This window comes from Physeter macrocephalus, chromosome 4, assembly GCF_002837175.3.
Source record: "Physeter macrocephalus isolate SW-GA chromosome 4, ASM283717v5, whole genome shotgun sequence".
NCBI lineage: Eukaryota > Metazoa > Chordata > Mammalia > Artiodactyla > Physeteridae > Physeter > Physeter macrocephalus.
Genome location: NC_041217.1, coordinates 77,202,701 through 77,214,053, shown reverse-complemented (window position 1 = coordinate 77,214,053; position 11,353 = coordinate 77,202,701). Strand labels below are relative to the sequence as shown.

Genomic DNA, 11,353 nt, shown 5'->3' with positions numbered 1-11,353 from the left:
GTTTCAAAAAATGTATCTTCGGAATGGAGGATTCTACAGTATTTAACTTTCCATAAATTATATTGTTTCCCTCTACATGTTAGAACCCATTCTTAAAAGCAAATGTGTCACCACCAATGTCTTCAATTTGCTGTAATTCCAATGAGAACCATCTTGGGTACACCTGTGCAGGAAACAGGGTGAGAGTTCTTTAGGGAAAAAAATGGAAAGGAAAAAACATACCTAATGTAATGCTTCAAACATGTACCAATATCTCTTGACCTGTCAGCCAAAGACAGACAACCTGCAGATGTATACAGGGTTCATTATGTCCCCCATCTTATTATTGCCAAGGTGAATGTGCTAGGCACTTATGGAATTGGTGTTCTATGTCTGCTGTAATAAGTGACCATGAGTTTAGTGGCTTAAAAGAACACACATTTACTATATTACAGTTCTGTAGGTTAGGAGTCTAACAAAGGTCTCACTGGAGTAAAATCAAGGGGTCAATAGGGCTGCCTTACCTTCTGGAGGCTCTAGGGGATAATTTGTTTCCTTGTCTTTTCTGAAAAGGTTTTAGAGGTCACCCACATTCCTTGGCTTGTGCCCTCTTTATCCATATTCACAACCAGCAACAGCAGGTAGAGTCCTTCTCACTTTGCATCATCCTGACCTTCTTTTCTGCTTCCCAGTTTTAAGGTCCCGTGTAATTACAGGGGGCCTATCTGAATAGTCCAGGATAATCGACTCATCTCAAGGTCTTCATCCTAATCACAGCTGCCAAGTTTCCTTTTCTATGTGATGTAATATATTCACAGGTTTGGGGAATTACAACAGGGACAACCTAGAAGGGGCATTATTCTGCTGCTGAGAACACTACTAACTAAGGTGCCAACTAATATTGGAATAAAGAAAAAAAACCTTGTCTACTTTCAACAAAGTTTAGTAAAATTAAGACAGTATATGAAAGTGCAATGTAGAACAGCAAAGCAAGACAAAGTCAAATCAGAACCCTAGAAACGCTCCATTGATGACCATACTATTGCACAAGAACTAGTCAGTTTAGATTAGGTTTCTTTTCCCAGATGTTGCTTCCCCACCCTCCCCCCACCCCCAGGTTGACTTTGATGGTGGAAATCTCATCCGAGACTAAGAGCCTGTGGTAGAGGAAGTGAAGGTGGTGGTGGAGTTGGTGCACCTGGGACCCCACTAACTTCTGACTATGAACTTTCAGCTGGTCTCCGTGGAACAGATGGGTTTTCTCAGACCTACCCTTGCGTAAACACCGGGCGGACTGGGGGGACGCCATGCCGCTTTCCTTGGAACTTGGCCTTGTAAAGAAGCAGGCATCAAAAGGTTAACCTGTCTGGGACCTCCTGAACCAGATGTTCTGGGTCCCAGTAGAGAGCTTCCTGACTTTTGGTCACACATCCCCGGGGTCAGCCTAAGGCCCGCGCTGCCTGCGTTGGCCGTGGAGGATGAGCTCCTGAGGCAGAGCCATCTTGCTATGTCTCCTCCAAACCAGGTTCTGACCAGAGAGAAATGTATTCGAGTTTTTCAGGCTGGTGGAGAATACTCCCTCATCGTCCTCTCAGACTGGGGCAGCCCCTTCCCATGTTGGCTGCTTTGTCGGGGGAAGGGATGGGGAGGATGGAAGAAAGAGGAGCAGGGACGAGGAGGAGGAGTGGGAACAAAATAGGCCTGGGGAGAAGATAGGGGAGGATGGGAGGAAGGAGAAGGCGGAAGCTGGGGAAGAATAAGGAGGACGATGACCAGAGCGTGAGTGCCATGCAGGTTCTAGCCTCTGGTCCCAGAATGGCAGCTGCCCTCTCTTGAGCTTCCCCTGACCTCATGCTGGACACACACACACACCCCAGCCTCCTCTCTCATCCTCCAGACTCTATTCCCACAAGAGCAGCCTCCCATGCCCTGATTCTGGGGATTCTTTCCTTTTTCCCTAGGTTTCCCCAGAGCTAGGCACAGATTCCTCACCAGCAGCCAAACCCTGGTCTGTGATTCTGGAGAGTCCAAAGCACGGAAATCTCCCATGAGAAAAGGAAATGCAGGCCACATGGGGTCATGGGGGCACTCTGCAGAATCTCAGTCCAGCTGTCCAAGTCATGCTAGGTTGATATTTGGGAAGATGTCAAACTTGTTTAAAAAAAAAACTCTAAGAAGATCCTTGGTGCAGGTCATTGTTACATGGAGTAACTTACACTATGAAATCCTAAACCAGGTGATCAATCTTCATTCTAAAGTCACCCATCAGCCCTAACAAGGGCAAAACAGGTTGTGAGTACTAATTACAGGGAATGAACAAAACTGGGGCAGATTCCACAAAGGCCCAGGTAGGACAAGCTGCTTGGGCCAATGGCTAAGTAACCTCCTGTATTAGTCAGCTTGGGCTACCATAAAAAATTACCATAGACTGGGTGGCTTAACCATAAATCTGTTTTCACACATTCTGGAGGCTGGAAGTCCAAAATCAAGATTGATGTTCTTGCCAATTCAGTTTCCGATGCGAGCTGTCTTCATGGCATGCAGATAGCAGATGCCTCGCTGGGTCCTCACAAGGCCTTTTCTCCTTGCTTGAGTTAGGGTAGGGCAGGAGCCCAAGCTCTCTGGTATCTCCTCTTGTAAGGACACTAATCCTATCAGATCAGGGTCCCAAGGCTATGACCTCATTTAATCTTAATTACTTTCTTAAAGGTCCCTTCTCCAAATACAGCCCCACAGGGATTAGAGTTCAAGATATGAATTTGGGGGGCAGGTGGTGGAACACATACATTCAGTTCCTAACACCCTCCCCAGCCTCCTCCTCCCATGAAGGTGTTTGCAGCTCTCAGCTCTGGTCCCTGGGAACTTCCCAGGCACTGGGTCCTCAGATTCCTCTCCCCACAGACTTTCCTATAAATCTGCCACATGGCAGAATCACCGAGCTCCCAGTTCACTGAAGCTACAGATAAAGGCCTGACACGCACTCCTAAGTGGTTTTACAGGGAGCAGACCCCCTCCAGATGGAAAGTGCTGCCCACAAGCACATGGACCCTGGACTGGTTGAAACCAGAAGGTTGATGACGCTTGAAACTTCACCTTGATGCCAGCCAATCCGCGAGCTGATCACGCCCTGCTCCTCGAACACTGTAAGACTCCTCACTATGGCCTCCAGGGTGGGTCACACAGTCTTGAGGGCATTAGCCCGCTGTGGCCCCCTCTGCCTGGCAAAGCAGTAAAAGCTACTCTTTTCTACTTCACCCAAAACTCTGTCTCCGCATTTCTCTTCGGCACCGGTGAACAGAGGCCAAGTTTTGGCAACAGGATCCAGTCACAGATTACTTTGGGGGAAAATTCCTAAAAGCCATTCTTGTGTTTCACCCTTTGAAAAGTAGTTCTTCACCCTAAAAAAAAAAAAAAAAAGTTGCAAAAAATGTATCTTTGGAATGGAAGATTCTACGGTATTTAACTTTCCATAAATTATATTCTTTCCCTCTACGTGTTAGAACCCATTCTTAAAAGCAAATGAAATCAATCTGTGTCACCACCACTGTCTTCCAATTTGCTGTAATTCCAATGAGAACCATGTTGGGTACACCTGTGCAGGAAATAGGGCGAGAGTCCTTTAGGGAAAAAACGGAAAGGAAAAAAGATACCTAATGTAATGCTTTAAACATGTACCAATATCTCTTGACCTGTCAACCTAGGACAGACAGACAACCTGCAGATTTGTATAGGGTTCATTATGTCCCCCATCTTATTACTGCTAAGGTGAATGTGCTAGACACTTATTGAATTGGTGTTCTATGTCTGCTGTAATAAGTGACCATGAGTTTAGTGGCTTAAAAGAACACACATTTATTATATTACAGTTCTGTATGTTAGGAGTCCAACAAAGGTCTCACTGGACTAAAATCAAGAGGTCAATAGGGCTGCCTTACCTTCTGGAGGCTCTAGGGGATAATCTGTTTCCTTGCCTTTTCTAGAGATCTTTTTCAGAGATTCTCTGAGATATTACTATCCCTGGAATAAAGCATATTTCAGATGAAACGACCTAGAGTTTATTTCTGATGGCTGCAGAGAGAGAAAGGAGGGGAAAGGGGAAAAGCAGGGGGAGGAAAGGAAGCTTCTTCCTGGAAGTTAGCTGGGTGCTGAGTTCCTTTGTTGTCGGCTCCAAGATTCTCCGGAAGAGTCAGCTTCCCCCTTAAGCCAAAGGCACCCTCAAGGATCCAGTTACTCCGCTCTTTGCTCTCTGCTCTGAAAACACAAGTTGGCTGCCTTCTTCAGCCTCCCCTCGCCCCGCCCTCAGGTCTAACCCAGTCTCACCCAGGAAGAGAAAACAAACGAACAAACCAACCTCGCTCTTCAAGCAAACAGGTCATCTTCCTATCCCTTTTTCTGGTCATCAACTTCTTTTTCAGAATCGTCATTTGTTGTATTCTGTATGGTGAGGAAAGGAAAAACATGGTCCCTGGGATACCACGAGATTGAAATAGGAAAGACGTGCACAGAAAATACACCGAGTAGCACTCTGAGATGTAACCCTGAATCTGTTTGTTTATACACAAGACATACACATAAATATATACTTTTATCCATTGTTTTACAACTTCTTTACTACTTAAAAAATTTTGGATCAGCGTAACACACGATCCCAGAATTCCTTTCCCCGGCGTGTAACGCAGGACAAAAGGTAAGAGAACTCGAGGAGACTGGCAAAATCCGGCTGTATCTCAGATAAAGGATAAGAGGCGTATTCCTCCTTTTGGTGGGCTCCCGAAGTGGGCGGACATGATGACGTCACTTCCTTTCAGCAGCCGGCCCGCCCACTGGCCATCTCGGCAAGGCGGGGACAGGGCGGGGATTGGAGGAGAGGAGCCGCCTTAGAGGTCAGGAACGGGGCTTGGCCTATGTAAATCTTCCAGCGTATGGGTACAATTCCTTGCGAACCACTTCCCGGGCTGCGGAATTTTCCAGAGAAGTTGCTTGGATTTTATTAGCAGAGTCGTTTGGAGGGGCTGAGAGGCGTGGAAGAGGAGGGGGTGCGGAGGGTGGGTGGGGAGCGCGTGTGTACAGTGTAGGAGTCTAAGGCTGTACGGGGGGGCGGGGAAAGCGAGTCATACTTACCTGGCAGGGGAGATACCATGATCATGAAGGTGGTTTTCCCAGGGCGAGGCTCATTCATTGCACTGCGAGTGTGTTGACCTCTGCGATTTCTCCAAATAGGAGAAACTCGACTGCGTAATTTGTGGTAGTGGGGGACTGCGTGCGCGCTTTCCCCCCGTAATTGGTGTTACAAATACAGAAACACTCGGTGCGATTTTTTTTTTTGTGGTTTTTGTTGAGTTTTTAAATAATATTGGAAGTGCTTGTGTTGCGAAAGTTGTATAAAGAAAGGGGCTCGAGTTTTTTTTTTGTTATGGAGTGTATGAAGAACATATTATGCAACAAGGAATCTATATAGTGTTTTATGGACAGAAATCTGAAGGAATGCAGTAGTACTTGCAGAATTCTGTTTTGCTTTAGATTGTTGGTACCTTGTAAAAATTATCCGGTTTCCGCAGATTTTTTTTTTTCAACGTGAAATCAAGAGTTTTCGGTGAGTAGTTTGTACGGGTATTCCTGGCTTTGCAGTAGTTAAGAATCCCCCCGCGCACGCGCAGAACACGGGTGCGAGCCTACCACAAATCCCCGTGCCGCAGCTATTGCAATCTGCGCGCCTCAAAGCCCTGCTCCGCAGCAAGAGAAGCCAGTGCATTAATAAATACTGCGATGACTAGTAGCCACCGCTACCACTTGTCGCAATAAGAGAAAATCCCGCGCGCAGCAACGTAGACCCAACGCAGCCGAAAATCAGTGAAATCAATTTATTTAAAATAAAGAGACTGGGCGTCTGATGAAAAAAGGGTAATGAGTAATCCCTGGGGGATGGGAAACTACTATGGGTCCAATTTACTGCTTGGAGAGTTTACAAGCAACGCACACGAGGGCAAACTGAAACGGAGACCAGTGGACTTTCTTGAGAGCACGGAACTGACAGTACAGGGAGACCGAAGGAGCTAACCTCCACAGGACAGACTCGCAGGGAGGAGAGAGATGCTAAAAGTAAATCAGAACTGCAAAGGAGATGTGTTCATCGTGCAGCACAGTACTGAGCAGTGAGGCTCTAAGAGGAAACTCGCCAAGGTCGGGAGAAATCTTTGACAAGATTAGATTTTCCCAAGCTAGATTAAAGGGAAAAAAAAACAAAAAAAAATCGTTAATTCATGAGGGCATGCGCTGGAGTACGCGGTAACATCTTCCCTGAGTAGCGGAAGCTAGTTAGCCCCAGACTGAAGGCTGCTCGGAACCACTTCGCAAATCATAAAAGCAATACCCGAAACGATCAAACTGTTTGCAAGTAACTTAACTGCATCCCTGAACAAAGTTCAGCGTTTACTGGAACACACAACTGTCCAGCCTCCAACAAGGCACCATTCACCATGCCTGGCGTTCCATCAGAGATTCTGAGGTATCCAAAGAGGGAGGAGGAATAACCCATAATGCAGAAACACATCGGTCCTTTGCAAATGACTGAGCTGATACAGACGTTAGAATCACCAGAGAAGGACATTAAAATATTTATTCCAACTTGTATTTTGTAACTTCAAAGTTAAATGTACACACGGGGAACATTTTAAAAAGACCCACTCTAACGTAAAGAGGTGAAAACTACAATGTCTGAAAGGAAATGTACTGCAAGGGATTAACAGCGAGCAATTCGAAAACGCAGAAGAAAGAATTTTGAATAGGAATTGCATTGACTCGGCAGATCACGTTGAGTAGAAAGCGACAGTCCCAAATGAAAGGGCAGAGGCGTCCTGAGATGGGGCGGTGAATATTCCGCGCGGGTGCTGCCATGGAGCTTGATTTCTGACGTCGCAGCTTGAGTAAGGGATTGCCGCCACCCGTGTGCGTGTGCCTTCATCCTCTGGCAGTTGTCCTGGAACGTACAAGGCAGATGACTTAGTGAGGGCAGCCCTCCAGGTGGTGCAGAGAGACCAGGGGCACCAGGTAAAAACCGGGAGCAGGCCGAGATCAGCTGGGTGGAGATTCCGGGAGAGGGGCGCTGGGGAGGAACTGAAAGGGCAGACGCATAAAAGCGACAGCTGAGACCTCGCTCATCAGATTCCAAGACCAAATTCGTCCCTGGGTGGGCTCGAACCACCAACCTTTCGGTTAACAGCCGAACGCGCTAACCGATTGCGCCACAGAGACGAGCTGCTGCAAAGCTTTCTTGTAACATCCTGGAATCAGAATGTATTCGCCGTCCCTTCCAACCCCAGCGGAAAGAGATTCAAATGTCTCTATCTTATGCAAATTCGCCGGCGCCAGAGACACTGAGTCTCGTGGACCGTGGACACCGAGCCCGAGTGAGCTGGGGGCTCCGACGAAACAACGCCGGGCCCACGACCGTCCTCGCCTGCTCCTGGCCGCCTCGAAAGCGGCCCCTCTACACGAGACGACTGCCGCCTCTCTCGGGCTCAAGTCCTCCATTTCCCACTCGTGACCGGCCTCACCCGTCGCGCTCACCGCAAGTCCCCCTCCAGGCCCGGGTGGTCGTACGGGGGAAGGAGAGCAACCGGCTGTGTCCCCACCGTTCTGCCCCCTCTGGGCGCCTCCAGAGAAGGGCTCCACGAGGCACGACCGGGAGTTTGCTCACCAGGCAGCCCCTCGCCCGGAGCAGGGCCTGGCATCCAGCAGGCGCCCAATAAATGCCTCGCGGAGGATGCATTCCGCCGCCGGGGCCCGGGGTGGTGGGTAGACCGAGAATTCTTATGCCACCTGTAAGGTTTTAGTCCTCGAGGAACCTAGATTTTTCAGATCAGCTGTTCTTCAAAACCTTTCTTCTAGCAGCTGATTTAGAACCACATAAAAGTCCTAGAAACACCAGGAGGGCACCACCCCGACCGGCTCTGAACTCCCCACCCAAGGCGGTGCTGCGGTCTCAGCCTGCGGGCGCAAGTGTCGGGTCTGAGAGGCGTGAAGGAGGAAAGCTGCAAAGGAGAAAGACGGCTGGGCTAACGTGGATCCGACCACAGCTCCGTAGGTCCCCGGTGGAGCACAGCGGTCGTGGTGTGTGTGATTGGTGCGGTTATGGGAGCCTGCCTGCTTGGGTCTGAATTCGAATCCTAACAGAAAACGGGCTTCCCGTGCCTGATCAGGCCCGGTAACACCGTATGGTTCTACCTTTTGGACGTGGTGCCTTGCCCCCTACTGGCCACAGAGCAGGCGGGCGAGGTGGCGAGGCGCACACCTCACCGGAGGACTCCACGTTCTGAGGACAGCCCGAGACCCCCAAGGCCTGGAGTCAGCATTCCCTCCAGCTGCGCCCTCGCTGACCCTCCCGGTGCGGCCCGCCCTGAGGAGAGCGCCTGCGGCTCCAAGAACAACCCTCTCCTCTGTCTGATTGGGGGCATTTGGCTGGGTTCATTTGTTACATTGTGTTTTCAATGTCTAGAGGCGACATTTTAAAAATTAATTTTATAATAATTTTTAAAAAATGAATGTGGTTCCCAACTCTAACCAAACCACACAAGGCATATTCACTATGGTCTAGCCTTGACTATAAGATCTGCACATGTCTCAAAGGCCTGGGTGGAGGTGGGTCAGGGATCCCTGGTCTCCCCAGACGCTGGAATCCGCAGCCCGGGCTCCCCTTTCTGGCTGAGCTTGGGATGAAAGGATGAGATTTCCTGGAGTCCAGGTTCAAATCTTAGCCTAGTAGTGCCTTTTCGTGTCCAATGGAGACTTAAAAATTCTGAATAAAATGGGAATAAACTGGAATAGGATCAATTAAAATTCTGAATAAAATAGGGCACCTGAATACAATACAGTACTTCCCATCCAGGTCTGGAACCGTCGACCCGAAAGCTAAGACGCTGTCACTCTGGCTGCTCAGCGACGTCACAGCCCCGCACCACGACCCTTTACTCACGGGGACAACCGCGCAGTTACAAGACGTGCGGTGCGAAGCCCCCTCGCGGGGCAGTACTCAGTGGGCGCAGCCTCTGCCTTTGGCCCCCGAGACCCAGGGAGACCCGACGAAGGGTTGCCACCGGCTCGGTCGCTGCGCCCCTGGGCGGCGGGGCCGGGGCCTCCGATGGCCAACGACGGGCAGAGTCGCCAGGGTCCAGCGGGGACGCCGCGGGCTCGTCCCCCCACCTGACCGCCACGTCCGCGTGGAGCGCGCGGACCGCGCCTCTCCGGGACGCGGGAGCGGGAAAGCACGTCCCATCTGAGGAGTAAAATATCCCCTTCTTCCAACTAAACAGAAAGGTCCCACCGAGATTTGAACTCGGATCGCTGGATTCAGAGTCCAGAGTGCTCACCATTACACCATGGAACCCTCTGCCAGCCACTCCGCTGCTCCCGTCGCTAAGCCAGGCCGCGCACAGCCCCGCGGGCCCAGCCGCGCCCTCCCGCCGGGCGCTCTCGTCACCCCGCCCCGAGCCCGCTTCCTCCGCGACGCCAGGAGGCGCCTGACTCGCCTGACCTCGGCCGTCTCTTCAGGTTTGTTTGTCGTGGAATGAGATGAAATCCATTCGGGGTGAGCGACAGGGAAGGGCTTTTAGGGCTCCCCCAAATCCACCTGCTCTGCCGGCATTTCTAGAGTTTTCTACCCTGAGGTAAAATTCCCGCGAGGAAAAAAAAAAAAGGTTCCTTTCCTCTTCTTTCTAAGTGTCCTCTTCCCGCTGCCTTGGGAGCTCTGAAGACCCTCAGAACAGCCCTTGGGACTTCGTGGGATTGCCACATCCTCCTCCTCCACCTCCGCTTCTACTCTCGAGAGCCCTCTCTCCTCCCTGCGTTCCTTGCTGTCTTCCTCCTCATCTTTCCCGCTTCCTGCATCTGCTTCGCTATCACTCGTCCTCACTTTCCCTGCGCCCGCCCCAGTACACAGCTTAGACTATCAGAACATGGGGAAGAGCAGCCACAGTCTGACCGGAAGGCGAGGAACATTTTCCATCAACGCGAGAAGCCCGACTGCTTCTCGGGTCAGGACCCTTTAGAGGACTTTGCTCGAGGGAGTGGCTGAGCGTCCATAGCCAGTGCTCGAGGCCTGGGCAGCGCGGGCCTTTTGCCCTTCCGGGACCACCCTGGAGCCGGGGTGACTCCAAGATAAAGAACTTTTGGTTCGGCGCAGCTCCTGGGTGATTGGTCAAATGCCACGAAAGTGAACGGTCAGCACTCTTCTCCTTTAGACCTTCAATTAGGAAAAATCAGTGGCTCATGTCGTCCCCTCGTGGCTACATCCGGTACCGCGCACAATGATGGGGTGCAGTAGATACCAGAAAATTCAAAGAACGCGATACTCAGGACCTTGAAATTAAAAGTCCGACAGACTACCGACTAAAATAGATTCATGGAGGGAAAAAAGCATGCTCCTCCCTTTTGGCTACAAGCGGGGCTTGAAAAAGCAACTTTCTAATGTTTTAGGATTCAGCCAGAAGAAAGATGAATGGGTCATAGAACCTCCCACCTTCCGCAGCCAGCCTTCTCATTTTAAAATTTCCAGTGGCCCAGAGACTCTGCCACAGGTCTCCCGCCACCATCTGTGCACAACCCAACATCTGAGCGTCTGGACACTCATAACTCTTGAGTAGAGAGTGGGATCTTACACTCATTGTGTGGGAAGGGAGAGAAGAAGAGAAAAGGTTTTGCCCCTTAGACTGAAGTATATTAGTCAGATTCAGTGGGGAATTATAAATGAGCCAGAGCTGTGGTTTATGTCCTGTTAACAGCGGTTACTCTTAGGGAAGTTAGTGTGGAGGAGAAGAATTGAAATTTTTCCTTGTACATTCTTTTATCATGTAACTTACAAAGAATATATACAGGTGTAGCTTGGGTCTAAAAAAGAAAGGAAAAGAAAAAACGAAAGATGCTTCAGATGCCAGTGCAGAGGCAATTTAATTGGGGAGGGGCAAGGAGAGCCTCTTTGGGGAGAGAACTCTGAGAGGGTGCCAGAATTCTGAGAAGATCCCTGGGGATAAAGCTGGAGCTGCACTAGGACCAATTGGGGCAGAGGAAGGAGGTTTGGCTGCTGGGCTGAGCAGCATTCTTCTACAGCTGGGTTCTTCTGGGATCTATCCCTGCCCTCATACTCTCATCTAAATCAGATGTCTCTCAAAACCACACTCCCCCTACTAACGCTGTCTGTGCTTGTGAAATGAGTGTGATCACAAAGGTTGATGATTTCATAATGATTGGACCCCATTTCCCATATTTAAGAATGACCAGTTAATACATAACATACCTAAAGTACTTTGCAGCCATAAATGTGAGGAATATCTCTATGAATCAATATGGAGTTATTTCCAGAATGTGTTTTTATGTGGAAAAA

General features: G+C 49.7%; 1 long non-coding RNA gene and 3 other non-coding genes across 4 annotated transcripts; 1 reads left to right on the top strand and 3 right to left on the bottom strand.

Moving 5' to 3' along the window:
* Positions 1–2,902: 2,902 nt before the first annotated feature.
* On the bottom strand, positions 2,903–4,415 carry LOC114486191 (uncharacterized). The gene is made up of 3 exons (XR_008617138.1): positions 4,331–4,415; positions 3,915–3,996; positions 2,903–3,377 (listed from the first exon to the last, which is right to left on the bottom strand). It is a non-coding gene; the product is annotated as an uncharacterized lncRNA (long non-coding RNA).
* Positions 4,416–5,092: 677 nt separating this feature from the next.
* On the top strand, positions 5,093–5,256 carry LOC112063889 (U1 spliceosomal RNA). The gene has a single exon (XR_002891237.1). It is a non-coding gene; the product is annotated as a U1 spliceosomal RNA (small nuclear RNA).
* A 1,900-nt stretch (positions 5,257–7,156) lies between these two features.
* TRNAN-GUU (transfer RNA asparagine (anticodon GUU)) lies at positions 7,157–7,230 on the bottom strand. The gene has a single exon. It is a non-coding gene; the product is annotated as a tRNA-Asn (tRNA).
* A 2,059-nt stretch (positions 7,231–9,289) lies between these two features.
* Positions 9,290–9,361, bottom strand: TRNAQ-CUG (transfer RNA glutamine (anticodon CUG)). The gene has a single exon. It is a non-coding gene; the product is annotated as a tRNA-Gln (tRNA).
* Between the last annotated feature and the right edge of the window lie 1,992 nt (positions 9,362–11,353).